The sequence below is a fragment of the Pangasianodon hypophthalmus genome, chromosome 16 (assembly GCF_027358585.1).
Source record: "Pangasianodon hypophthalmus isolate fPanHyp1 chromosome 16, fPanHyp1.pri, whole genome shotgun sequence".
Classification (NCBI taxonomy): Eukaryota; Metazoa; Chordata; class Actinopteri; order Siluriformes; family Pangasiidae; genus Pangasianodon; species Pangasianodon hypophthalmus.
Window position 1 is genome coordinate 17,319,646 of NC_069725.1, and position 14,396 is coordinate 17,334,041.

Sequence of the window (14,396 nt, forward strand, 5' to 3'; positions counted from 1 at the left end):
CGCCTGAGCCCATGTTCCCCTGACAAATCAAAAGAAAACTAATTATGGTACACCAATTATGATTTATCATAAAATCCCATTTAAACAGCAGTGGAAGGAGCACTTCACACACCACTTCCTTAGAGCAGGATGTGTGCAGAGGAGCAGCAGGTGCAATTTGGCTTTTACCTGTGATATTCCTAATGCATGAACAGATTTATTAGGACTATTATGTAGTCATCTTAAGATATTACACACACACAGATGCATGCACACACCCCTGGCCTGGCTGCCTGTGGCTGTCGAACAAATTGGCATAGTGAGTGATTAGAGGGATTGCACAGTCTTTGGCTCTAATTGGGAGCAGTTGGGAATGCAGTAAAAAGTACACACTATTTTCCTCCTCTGTATGACACACATCATCTCAGCAGCTGTATCAGCTGCTTGAATCTTAATGTGTTTGGAGGATGTTTATGTGCATTTGGCATTGAAACGGGGTTTTCCTCTATCTGTACAAACATCAATAATTTCATTATGATTATGGATAAACTGATGTGCATATATAGTCACTTTGCATTTTGTGGAAATCAGACACAGTTTCTTATAAAATGGTGCTCTGCAACTCTTTATTGATTTATATTATAAATCAATCCATCTGGGTTGTCTGTGACTTTGTTAGGTTATTAGAGGAGCTTGATATGAAGACAAAGTTGAATTGTGATCAGTCAAGAGTTATTTTGCTGCTTTCGTTGAGAGATACTTTTTCATTAAAATGTAAATTGCAATTGTCAGCAATTAAGCATCCAACCAGAAAAAAACATGACTGTTTGACAGTGACCAACTAGCACAATTAATCTTAAAAAAATTGCTGCTTACACAATCTATTGTGATTCACATAATGAACAGCTTTACATAAAGAATCAACCATAAATCTCAGTCTTGCCGCCTCAGGAAAGTGTATTGCATTGTTCACAGACTGAGATCACAGCCGGTCACTCCTGGCTAATATTAATTAATGTTGTCCATTGTCTCAGTCTGCTGGTCCAATGGCAATTAAATGTTCCAAGATGGCAATTAATTTAAGCATAAAATTGCAGAGGAAGCTTCTGGTGCAGATGGTTAATTAGGTAATGTCCAATTAGAGTATTGGGCCATTTTTCATGTAATGTACAATTAAAATCGATTTCCATTTTCTGCCAAATAAAGAAATTAGGTAGGTAGTTGGCTAAATGTTGTGTTTTATATTCCTAGACCAAGGAGTTCTTTGCAAAATTTTGCAAGATTTTTTGGGGAATAATAATCTCTGTGGCTCCTCCTCATTATACATTATATATTATATATGGTTTGCCAAATTTGGAATGAGAGAACTGAGTGGAGTGGAGGTTATAGCAGCAAAGTGAGGATGAAATCTAGAATGGGTTGTTCAACATGCACATATGAGTGTTATGGTCAGATGTCCATAAACATTTGGCCATATATCTTATTTTAAAATATTATACAGTTTTCTCTGATGACATTTTTTTTACTTTCCACTTTCACATGTCTTCTGAGTCCTTACGCTGCTACCTTACTCCTTTTAACATCCCATTTCTTTGTCTTGTGATGACCCCTTGGTTTGTTAGATGGTCAATTAGAGGGCCTATAGAGTCAACATAGCCTTAGACAAAATTGTAATCTATTTCATTTTCAAATGGATAGTGAACAAATTCATTTGTAAGTCTTGTCTGATGTGCAAAGCTTTACCATTCTATATGTGATATCACTATTTATCATTGCAAAGGTAGAAAACATTGAACTAATTTAAGGAAATTTTACTGACACCACCAAAACATTCTTAGGTGTGAATGAGTATACAATATTCATCCATAGTTTTGGTAGCCTGTATTATTTGCATGCACCTCTGCAGTTCCCAGAGGGAACTCGAGCTGCGTCACGAAACGCTATGGGAACGCCCCCGCGTGACCGCGCTCTGAATCACGTGTCTAATCCGTCCAATGGATGGGCGAGACGTCACGGGCGGGGTGACGTAGCGACCTGGAAGCATAAAAGCCCGAGCGGCGAGCCCCGCTTTAGCTTCCTGTTTTCAGCAAGAGCTCTATGTCTATTGTTTGTCTATTTTCCGTCTATTCTGTCTGTTTTGTCGGCGACATGCCAAAGGCCAAAGACAAGTCTAAGGGCGAGTGCGGGCAGTGCGTTGCCTGTTTGGGAGCGGCGCACGCTCAGTCGGCTCTCGAGGGAGCCGGCTGCGCACATTGTGAGCGTTTACCGCTGCGCACTCTCCGCTCCCGTTGGGCTCTCTTTGAGGAGGGAGCCCTCACTAGCGTGCCTCGCGGTGCCAGCCCCGCTTCTGCCGAGGCAGAGCGGCGGTTGCGCTCATGGGGCTCGCAGATGGACCTGGCAGAGGGAATGGAGACGGGGCCGGCCCTTTCTCCTTCCTCACCCTCCAGGTCCACTGTCCCCTCCCTGGGTTCGGAAGCATGCTCTGCGGTTTCTTCCGACCGGGGAGCGGACTCGGCGCTCCACCTATCGTCCTCCGAGGAGGTCGATGTGGAGAGCGTCGACCCAGAGCCGCAGTCTCCTCAATACAGGGAGCTGCTCGAGGTGGTTCGCGGGCAGTCGCTAAGCTGAGCATTGACTGGCCCGCTGAGACATTGCTCTAAGCTAGATGAGCGCTTTTTGCGCAGTAGGCCGCCACCTCCGCCCCGGAGCCTGCCCTTTTTTCCAGACCTCCACACTGAGGTGTCGAGGTCCTGGAATAGGCCCTTTTCAGCCCGGTTGTTCAGCCCCACTTCCTCCCATTATGCTAATGTGGCGGGGCTGGACTACTCCGGCTACAGGGCGATGCCCAGGGTTGAACAGACGCTAGCCAGCTATCTGTCCCCTGCTGCTGCATCGTCCCTGAAGGCTCCGGCTTGCCTACCAAGCCGCTGCGGACCACCTCAGCGCTGGTAGGCAAGGCGTACACGGCAGCAGGTCAGGCTGGTGCGTGTCTGCACACCATGGCGGTGTTACAGGCGTACCAGGCCGACCTGCTTAAAGAGCTGGATGAGCACGGGGAGATGACGTCTGAGCAGGTTGTGGAGCTCAGGCGGGCCGCCGATCTGTCCCTCAGCGCCACCAAGGAGATCGCCCGTGCTATCGGTCGGTCTATGGCAGTCCTGGTGGTGGTGGAGAGGCATCTCTGGCTGACCCTGTCCGATATCAAAGAGAAGGCCAGGGTCGTGCTCATGGACGCCCCGCTTACTCCCTCAGGCCTGTTCGGCGATGCTGTAGACTCCGTCGTCGAGAGATACCAGCAGGCCCGTGCTCAGGCGGCGGCGTTCCAGCGGTTCCTCCCCCGTCGCTCTCTAGCTCGTGGGGCTGCTGGGCGGGGGCAGCCCCCTCCGTGTACGGCCCCCTCCTACAGGGAGGCCCAAAAACAGAGCGTCGCCTTCCGCGCTCCCCCTTCAGGCGCTAAGGCGGATCTGAGGACCGTCCTCATGTCCAGAAGGGCTGCAGCTAAGAAGCCCTGATGGTTTTGGCCCAGGGCTTCCGAGGGCAGGCCCCTCTGGGGCGACGCAGCGTACACCTCATCTCACGGTGCCTGGGTCCCCCCAGTGCCCTCAGGAGGTCGATCTGCCAACCCTGCCACCTATGGTGCTTCAGGGCGCAGCGGTCTCTGTCGAGCGCCTCTCCCAGTTCTCGCCCGGCAACGTAGCGGGTCTGGGAGGCTCGCGGCCTCTCCTGAGGCCTTCGCAGCGGTTAGTTCATTTACCCCCTGTTGGTTCGCCGCCCCAGGGCACCCAGCTAACTGCTTCTATTGCACCAGAGGTCAGTCTCGAGAGACTGATTCCCTTAGTGAGCTTTCTGGCAGCGTGGAAGCTTCTGCCGAATGTGTCTCATTGGGTCCTGCGTACTGTAGAAAGAGGCTACCGAATTCAGTTCGGCTCGCCTCCGCCTCGTTTTTCTGGGGTTCTTCCCACTGTGGTGGGTCCCGAGCAGGCTCTGGTATTGGAGCAGGAAGTACACACTCTCCTGAGGAAGGAGGCCATCGAGGTGGTCCCTCCTCACGACAGAGAGTCCGGGTTCTACAGCCGGTACTTCATTGTTCCCAAGAAGGGGGGAGGGCTGTGTCCCATCTTGGACTTGCGGCAATTGAACCTCTTAGTCGCACGACTGAAGTTCAGGATGCTTACGGTCACTCAGGTCGTGTCTCAGATCAGGTCCGAGGACTGGTTTGTCACGATCGACCTAAAAGATGCGTATTTCCACATCTCCATCCTTCCCCCACACAGGAAGTTCCTGAGGTTCGCTTTCGGGGGCGAAGCTTACCAGTATCGGGTTCTTCCCTTCGGCCTAGCACTCTCACCCCGCACCTTCACGAAGTGCGTGGATGCTGCCTTGGCTCCTATGCGACTACAGGGCATCCGCATACTGAATTACATCGACGACTGGTTGATTTTAGCTCATTCAGAGCAGACGGCGGCTCGGCATCGAGATGTCGTTCTCGCCCATATGAAGGAACTGGGGTTGAGACTAAACGCCGAGAAAAGCGTGCTTTCTCCAGCTCAGAGAACTGCTTATCTAGGTGTCGTGTGGGATTCCACCACGATGCAGGCACGTTTGTCTCCTGCTCGGATCGAGTCGGTCCTCACAGCGGTCGCGAGAGTGAAAGTAGGCCGGTCACTCACTGTAAAGCAGTTTCAGAGACTGCTGGGCCTATTGGCAGCTGCATCCAACGTGATACCTTTTGGCCTGCTGCACATGAGACCCCTACAGTGGTGGCTCAAGACCAGGAGTTTTTTCCGAAACAGAGGAAACCCGCTCCGCGTGATCAAGGTCACGCGGCGATGCCGCTGTGCCTTAGCTGTGTGGAGAGAACCTGGGTTCTTGTCTCAGGGCCTGGTCCTGGGAGCTCCTGGTCGCCGCGTAGTGCTAGCGACGGATGCGTCCCTCACCGGAAGGGGAGCGGTCATGAGTGGCCGTCCTGCCGTGGTCTGTGGAGCGGCCGCCATCTCACTTGGCACATCAACTGCCTGGAGAGCTGGCCGTGTTTCTGGCTCTGAAACACTTTCTCCCAGACCTAAGAGGCCGCCACGTGTTGGTGCGCACCGACAACACGACGGTGGTCTCTTACATCAACCGCCAGGGAGGTCTGCGTTCGCGCCCCCTTTACAGGCTGGCGCGCCAGATCCTTGTGTGGTCCCAAGGGAAGCTCCTCTCATTGAGAGCAGCCTACATCCCTGGTTATATCAACGTGGGAGCGGACGCCCTGTCGAGGCAGGGGCCGGTGCCCGGGGAATGGAGACTCCACCCCAAGGTGGTGGAGCTCATATGGCGTATTTTCGGCAGAGCCCAGGTGGATCTGTTTGCGACGCAGGAGACGTCGCACTGTCCCCTTTGGTTCTCTCTGACTCATCCAGCTCCTCTTGGACTGGATGCCATGGTACAGCCGTGGCCGAGGCTGCATCTGTCCGCCTTTCCTACGGTCGCTCTGCTCCCGGGAGTTCTGGAGAGAGTGCGCCGGGACGGAATTCGCCTACTGTTAGTAGCCCCGTTCTGGCCGGGCTGAGTATGGTTCTCGGACCTGATTTCCCTCCTAGACGGCTCTCCATGGGAGATTCCGATCACGAGGGATCTCCTCTCACAGGCGGGGGGCCATCTTCACCCCCGCCCGGAGCTGTGGAAGCTGTGGGTGTGGCCTCTGAGGGGGCACAACTCCGCGCTTCCGGTCTCTCAACCGAGGTGGTGGAGACCATCCTCCAGTCCAGAGCTCCCTCTACGAGAAAACTGTACGCCCTGAAGTGGAAATTTTTCACTTCCTGGTGCGGAGACCGCCGGCTTGACCCTGTTCACTGCCCAGTTGGTACAGTACTGGAGTTCTTGCAGGCCCGCCTCTCCGCAGGGCTGACCCACTCCACCCTGAAGGTGTACGTGGCGGCTATTGCGGCCTACCACGCCCCTCTCGATGGCCAATCAGTGGGCAGACACCCCTGGGTGACACGTTTCCTCCGCGGTGCGCTGAGGATCAGACCTCCAGCTCGAACTCGGGTCCCCTCGTGGGACCTGGCTGTGGTTTTAGAGGCCCTCTGCAAACCCCCCTTTGAGCCCATTGAGGAGATTTCGGACCATCTTCTGACGTTGAAAACTGCCTTTCTCTTGGCAATTTCCTCTCTTAGGAGAGTGGGGGATCTTCAGGCCCTCTCTGTGGCCCCTTCCTATTTAGACTTTGCGCCTGGGTTGGCCAAAGCGTTCTTGTACCCCCGAGCGGGATACGTACCGAAAGTCCCCTCCTTGGCACCACGGCCGGTCGTGCTGCAGGATTTCTGTCCTCCTCCCTTCAGGGAGCCCGACCATCGGAAGCTCAATTGTACGTGTCCAGTGCGAGCACTGGATGCGTACGTCCACAGAACTGCCCTGTGGAGAAAGGCGGACCAATTGCTTGTGTGCTTTGGTCCCCCTAAGAGGGGTTTTCCTGCTTCTAAGCAGACCCTGAGCCGGTGGATTGTAGAATCCATTTCTCTGGCTTTCGAGTCCTCTGGTCTCCCCAGTCCCCTGGGGGTCAAGGCTCACTCTACCCGAGCGGTGGCAGCCTCTAAGGCCTTTCTGGCATCTGCAACGTGGCGGGATGGTCCACGCCCCTGACCTTTGCCAGGTTGTATGACCTAGATACGCGAGCCACTCCCGGCTCCTCTGTCCTTGTGCCTTAGGCTCTCCTCCTCCTGGAGGCAGGGACTTGTAAGTCTGGCGGCGTGGGTATACTCGTTCCCATAGCGTTTCGACGCAGCTCGAGTTCCTGAAGGGGAACGTCTCCAGGTTACGTATGTAACCATATGTTCCCCGAGGGAATGAGACACTGCGTCTCGGTGCCACACTTCCGGCGTCCCTGCGGCGCTTGCTTCATTTTCCAGTAAGCTAACGCGGGGCTCGCCGCTCAGGCTTTTATGCTTCCGGGTCGCTACGTCACCCCGCCCGTGACGTCTCGCCCATCCATTGGACGGATTAGACACGTGATTAAGAGCACGGTCACGCGGGGGCGTTCCCATAGCGTTTCGTGACGCAGCGTCTCGTTCCCTCGGGGAACCATGGTTACATACGTAACCTGGAGACGTTTTTTTCCTTAATATTAAAATTACTTTTAACTTTTAATTACTTTTATACTACTACTACTACTACTACTAATATCATTTAAAAAAATGATCATACTTTACGCATCACCTCCCTTCCAAAAATACAATCAGCTTATTTACATGATGGCTAATCAGTAACAAACATATCATACTAATGTGCTCAAGCATCATGTATATGGCAAAGAAGGCAGCTGACTTTGTTGTCATTTCATAAAGACATTTCTGACACTTGTTTGCCTGTGGCTCACAAAATAAAATGCTGTGCTGTATTTGTGCTTTTGGATTTCTTAAGAACACCAAACCGAATGTGCAGAGCAGATTGCGACATTGGGAGGAAACTGTAAGTTACTTGACTGCGTTATGGAGTAATTTCAATAATTATGCTAGTTATGTTATATTCACTTTATGTTGTTTAAAGGACATACTGTTCTCAGCAAATTGTTTGTTGTGATGTTGAGCGCATATTGTGAAGCTTAACACATTGGAAATGTGCAGTTTGTCTCCTCTAATCCTCCGATGGCATCACTGAAATATTATGGTTGCAATTCCTTGTTGTAAAGATATCTACACTTATTACCCCCCAGGCCTATGATAGCACTCAACACATAAAGCGTTTGGACCACTGTTGTGTCTATATGCTCTGGGACCTTTTCTCTCCATGTCCACCTGCTGGATCACCTCTCCCTTGGTGTTCTGGTATCATGTTTCACAAATTTAGCACTAAGTATTAGGCTAACAAAAAGTGAGCCTAATACTCAGTGTAGGCTGCTAGAGGGGCATACTACACACAATCTCACATAATCTACTAATCTAAACCATAACTGATTTTTTAAATAAAATGTCAGTGCTGTGTACAAAGGACTTTAACAAGTATCAGGTGGTAGCACCCAGCTACAGGCAATAAAATGATCAAAATAGCTGGCACAGCAGCTCAGTGATGGCAGCCTGTTAATAATTAATATTAATGTCATACAGTCAAGGTATTGATCAGTTAAGCAATTTCTTTTCTGTTACTTTCAGCACAAGTTTTAAATAGCAGCAATCATGTCTGTATACATTGTCCCAGCATCAGTCTACTCAACATACCTTTATTAACTCTACACTGAAATATGTATGTGTACAATAACAGACTGAATTAAACATGAATGAACACCACAGTCCATGATAGTCCAAACTTTACAACCTTTTTTTATATAGCACTGTCATTTACATTTCCTTTAATGTTCTGCTTCTGTGCTACAATCATATCTTCCTGGCATCATACATATTTTCATCCTTTCAACACAAACATAGGTATGTTCACATACATCCTGCAATTCTTTCTGTGTTGTGTATAAGTTAACAGTATACAACATAATAACAAAAATGAACTGAAAGATAAATTTAGTTTATTTTTTAATTGAGTAGCAACTGCTCATTTTAAATAGTCATGGTGAAACAAACATCACATTTAGAGAACTGCAAATTGTTCCTATGTTAACTGTGTGTCAGTTGCGTGTAGATCAGTTGGTCTGACCCTGAGGCCTGGTCCCAGAAAGTGTTTCACAAGACAATATTTTTGCTGAAGCTTGACTGAAGTAGGGCACCTACTGTGCTAGTTCCACCACTGCTAACTAGTTAGCAAGCTTATGTTTGTTCTTTTTTTATTATTATGTTAATGTTAGGTGTTTCAGTTTTGGTCAGATGAAGAAATAGAAATGTGTATTAGCCTGAGGTTATCTAACAAAGACCTGCTCACTTTTGGAATGTGGAATGCTTCCATACTGCAAAGTGCAAGGGAATTAAACTACAGGGTGTCCCAAAAGTCTCCATACATAGGGGACTATGTTTGTGGATGTCCACTTCTCGGTTGGTCTGCAACACTTCCATTCTTTTTGAATTTGTTGGCAAATTCAACAGTGTCATCACTGTTTGGCAACAGTGTCATGTGTGATGTGCATGCCATGTTTCCTGTTAGTGTCCAACCATGCAACCATGCGGCAGCTTCCCGATCCAGCCATGAGACTGATTTCAATGTGTTCTTCTTTTGTCAAAGGCATTCTTAAAGGCTATCTAAAAATAATATAAACTAATTATGAAAGATTTGGAAGACATTTTGCTAAAAAGTGTTTTTTTAATTTCCCCTATGTATGGAGACTTTTAGGACACCTTGTAAATTTACTTCCCACTATATCCTCTGCAATTAGTCTTTAAAACAAACATTGGATTGGATCTTCAACAAGAATGATTTGATCTTTGTACAATGCAGACAATGCTGAGCTTCAGACCATGAACTCTGTATTGTTTCTCTCCTTAACAGTTTTACATTTACTCGTCAACCCACATAATGGAAAGTGTGGCCTTCATTTGCAATTATTATTCCTCACATAACTATTATTGCAACAATACATATTATTTTAAGCATCTAATTTAAAATGCAGTGTTATTAAATGCTTAATATGCACTAAACTGCATATTCAAAGTTTTAAATTACATGAATTGACTTGAGTGTAATAGGATAATGATAACAGTAAGATAGACCAGGAAGAAAGAACTCTTTTTACCATTTTGCAGTAGATCTGCTTGGTTTTAATCCAATTAAAATGATTGGCAGGATTTATCCAATGAGTCAGGACCAGCAGATCAAATTCTCTAATTGTTACATGCAGTATAACAGCAGATAAGTAGAAATTAGTGAGGACAGTACAAAACTGCACAATGGCTCCCATGGGATCTTATCATAAACTAAATGAAGAGGTCAGTGCTCACTGTGCGACTTCAATACACTTGCATATACACTTGTATATACAATATGTACTGCAAGGCTGATTATTAGGGACCCTGGAGGACTAGTGGTTAGGCCACAGCACTCTCAGCGCTGCAGGCTGGGTTTGATTCCCCGGCCAGGGAACCAACCCCACCACTGGGGTTGTGTGCAACAGTGCATTCTCAGTGTCGGTCCCAAGTCCAGATAAAATTGGGCTGGGTTGCATCAGGAATGGCAGAAAAAAAAAAAACTGTGTCAAATCAAATATGTGGACCAATGATCTACTGTGGTGGCTGAAGGCTGATTATGTAGCTGGGGGATTTTCATTAGTGCACTGATATGAAAAGAAATGTTTTTTGTCTCCTAGGATGTGATTTTAGATTAGTGAGTGTGCAAATATATACAGTAAAACATTTAACTTTTGCTTAATATGCTCCTATTATAGGATGCCATTGAGTGTCAGGCTGGGTAGCTCTTTTTTGATTTCCATCTTTGTCATTCATCCACTCATCTGTCTCATTCAGACACATTTCATCCACAAAGGTCCATATGGTGCTTGTTGTCTGCTTCATTAAGCAGCACAGATGATTATCCATGCATCATAGCCTCCTGTATGCCTAATGCATTCAACACAGAGCTTAAGAGTGTGAATGTATCAGGGTATTTGCTTTTAGCATTTGTCCCCTTTTTTGAGCAGATTTCTGTTTAGACTATGTTAATGCTTTTATGTTTTTTTTGTATGTGTGTATTTACTCCAGTGCTTTCATATACTACATCAGGATATTTCTCAATTTTGTCAAAACCTATAAATACAATATCAATATCAATATCAATATCTGATTCAAATGATCAGATTTTATATTTAATATTATATTTATGTAAATTACATTTTGTGTATATTATAGCAGTTTGTTACATGTTTGTTTTTAATTATCCTATACCAGAGCCCTTTTTTTGCCATCATATTTTTCTCATTCATTTTCAGTATTCAGCTGCCACCACAGGATGGCACTGTGGCTTTATCAGTGAATCTAATTTTGTTTACTGGATGCTTTGATGAATTGTCCCTCTTACTCTAACAAAAACACTAGACAGAAAGAAAATGAAGAGTTTAGGTTGACTTAGAGGCAATTAAAACAGTATGGTTCTAAAAACCTCAGTGGTCTGGCTACTCCGTAATCCAAGTAGATTAAGTAAACTAGGATAATACTTTTATAAAATGTGTTTTGTGTGATGTATGTCTATGTGAGCCTTAGAGGCCTCCAGACTCAAAGGAGAGATAATTAAGAAAGAAGAATGTATAGCCATCATGTAATGACACAAACCACCCTCTGAAGGCCCATCATTCTTATGCACATCAAGAATGCTACTTCCTCTACTTTGCATCCTGTCGATCTGGGCCTGCTTCACCCGCTTAAAATATGTCCAAGTTTCCTGATGGACAGTAGAGAAATTGAGGAGAGAATGATGGTGGGTCTGGTAAGTTAACGAATGCTTGTGCTGTAATCCAAGCACTAGGAGGCAGCAGCATGGAGTGGAAAACTTGCCTAATGATTGTGCATCTGATGTGTGTGTGTCACTCAAGACTTGGAACTCCTCTGGAAGTGCCAATTAGATGAACAGATACCCACTGCTCATCCATATTGTGCGTAATAACTTCATTCTTGAAAGCACAGGAGCAGTCAGGAGGAGGTGAACAATTCTTTTTGTCACCTACTTTGTTCTTTGTCCCAACCTTGTCACTATTATTTAAAACAATGGGCATTTATCAAGCTGGATGTGAACAAATTTCTACATGTATTGTTCACAAGAGAATTTACACCAGAAATTTGGTATTCATGAAAATTCAGAATCCAGATTAAAAATCCATTAAATTAGGACAAAAGCAAAGGTGCCCTATAGAAGGAGGAAGAGTTTGTCTGTGGTAGCTGACAGGCTGCAATGGCTGAACTGCATTACTGGAAGATTTAGCTCACACTGTGCTGCATTGTCATTTTCAGCTCTCTGTGAGCTTTGCCTTTTATGGACTTTTGTAGGTGTCATTAATTGAAATTCAGCTGTGCCATGAATGTCCTTGGTAGTTTACAGGTGGTAAGCATTTATCAACATGTGCATGTGTGTACAAAGAAAATAAGTATTACTGAAACTTTTGTAAATCTGGCAGGAATGCTTAGTTCAGTTTGGTTTATGGAAACATTTACACATAAATTTACTAAAAATGATTCCCAGTTCACTCATACACACACCAGAGTACTGCAGACACATACTGTATATATCAGTGTCTGAAATGTCTGATGTATAAAAAAAAAATCAAATCTTCAGTTTCACTAATTAGTCTGAAGGCATGGACAGTCCCCTGGTAATATGCAGACAAGAGAATGTCTGTTAAACTGACATCAACCTGTTTCTGTTGTGTGGATGACAGAAACCCATCTGTGCCTTTTGTGATTTACTGGGCCATACAGTGTTTACTGTTTTAACACTCGAGTCATTGTGAAAATTATCTAAAAACAGACGAAACTCAACCTGAGATCCATCAACCAACTGTTCACTGGTCTTATTTGGCAAACCTAATCTAGTGGATTTGATATGCCCACCACTGGCTGATACTGTAACTATATTTATGATTATAAGCACCTAATATATGGTTTGCTTTTTTTGGTTTTGTTTATTTTGCCAACTGTTGTACTCATTCAGTCTAGACAAAAAGCAGGAGAGGAAAACCAGTGAAGACATGGAAGAGAAAATATACTGAACATTCCTGATGACATTTGACAAATATGGAATTGATTGGAAAGTTCCAATTAAGGATTAACAGACATTTTCCTCAGTAGTAAGGATAATTACTATTACTATTATTAATTATGATAATTACAAAGACTATCTATAAATAAATTTTATTCTTTTGTCATCTAAGGAATTATGTATATGGCATTTAGGATTTTAGAATTACCTGACAACCATTTTGTTAAACTGGGGGAAAGGACTATACATATTAATTCATTCATTTTCAGTACCTGCTTTATCCTAGTCAGGTTTGTGGTGGCTCTGAAGCCTATCCCAGGGAGCACTGGGTGCAAGGCTGGAATACACGCCGGATGGGATGCCAATCCATCATAGAGCACCATTCACACACACATTTGCCACTAGGCGCAATTTAGAGTACCCAATCAACCTACTGGCATGTTTTTGGAGATGGGAGGAAACCACAGAACCCAGAGGAAACACACAGGGAGCCCATACAAAACTCAGCTCAGACAGTAACCTGGGTTCAGGAACGAACTGGGCCAACGCAACCTGCTGTGCCACCATGCTGCCTAGAATATAATAACACAAACTGAACAATGTTGTTGCCATATTGTTAGCACACCTGAAAGATGTAATGCTCCCCCACCTCCTTAAGCCCCATTTACCCCCTTCTGGAAAAGACATTTAAGATGCAGTTTTATATCATTCCTATACATTATATTATAGCATTCCTGAGTTACAAAAATCATGAATTATTTTTCAGTTCATGACACTGGCACATATACTGTACAGCATAATAATGTGAACAGAAGAAAATCAGGCAGTATCAAATGTTATGTAGCCAGGATGTATTTCTTTGTGATCATAGTATATTATCCCTCATTGATTTAAATCCACTAATTTTGTAAACCAACTATAAATCAGGGAGTTGTAGTAGTCTGTATTCTCTGCATGTGGTGATTAGGCTAAATTCCAAGCAGCAGGTCTCACTGGCAGTGTCCTCCAAGTGACAGGACAAACATATTCCAATCCATGCCCTCTTGGCCTACCGGTCTTCTGAATGTTCAGTTCCACCCTCCACCACACTGTAATTTGTTTAGATGTTGATTTATGAACTAATTGCCTCTAATTGCTGCTTAGCACCATTATTAATCTGTTCTGCCTGGTTCAGGAGCACATTAGGCTAGATTTGTATAATGAAGTAATTAGTTCAATTATAGAAGAAATAGAAAGCAGAGAGAGACAGCAAAAGAGAAAGGGAAAGACACACAGAAAGAATATTTACACTATCTGTGGAAATTTGACTATTTAAAGAATTTAGCACATTTAGTTTGCCGATCCTACATATTATGTTAATTTGATAATAAAGAGCTATCCTCAGCATAGTCTGTCCTCAGCATGCTCTTCTCTTTCTGTCCAGTCTTTTGTGTCACTTTCTGAGTGCTATTGTGCAGGTTGCATTGTCTGTTGTCATTGTTATTAGCCCAGTGGATTGCTTCAGGGGTTATGGGCACACTCAGGGGACAACAAGCTAGGCTGGATAATTAGTTTTTCCTCCACACCAGACGGGCACACCAAAAACGGGTAGTGGCAACATGCAGCCTGTTTCCATCCAGAAGTGCTGCATTCTTACAGAGCTGTCCTGAAGATTGGCAAGAGATACCCAGCACAGTGACATTTCCTATGTATAATATTGATGAAAAGTATTGGCCAGTATTGCAGTGGAAGACTATGTTGTGAATAACCTTAGCTGTGTTAGACCACAAATCTTCCCAGCTGAGTTAATGCTGCCAAATACTGCAAAACTGGATTTT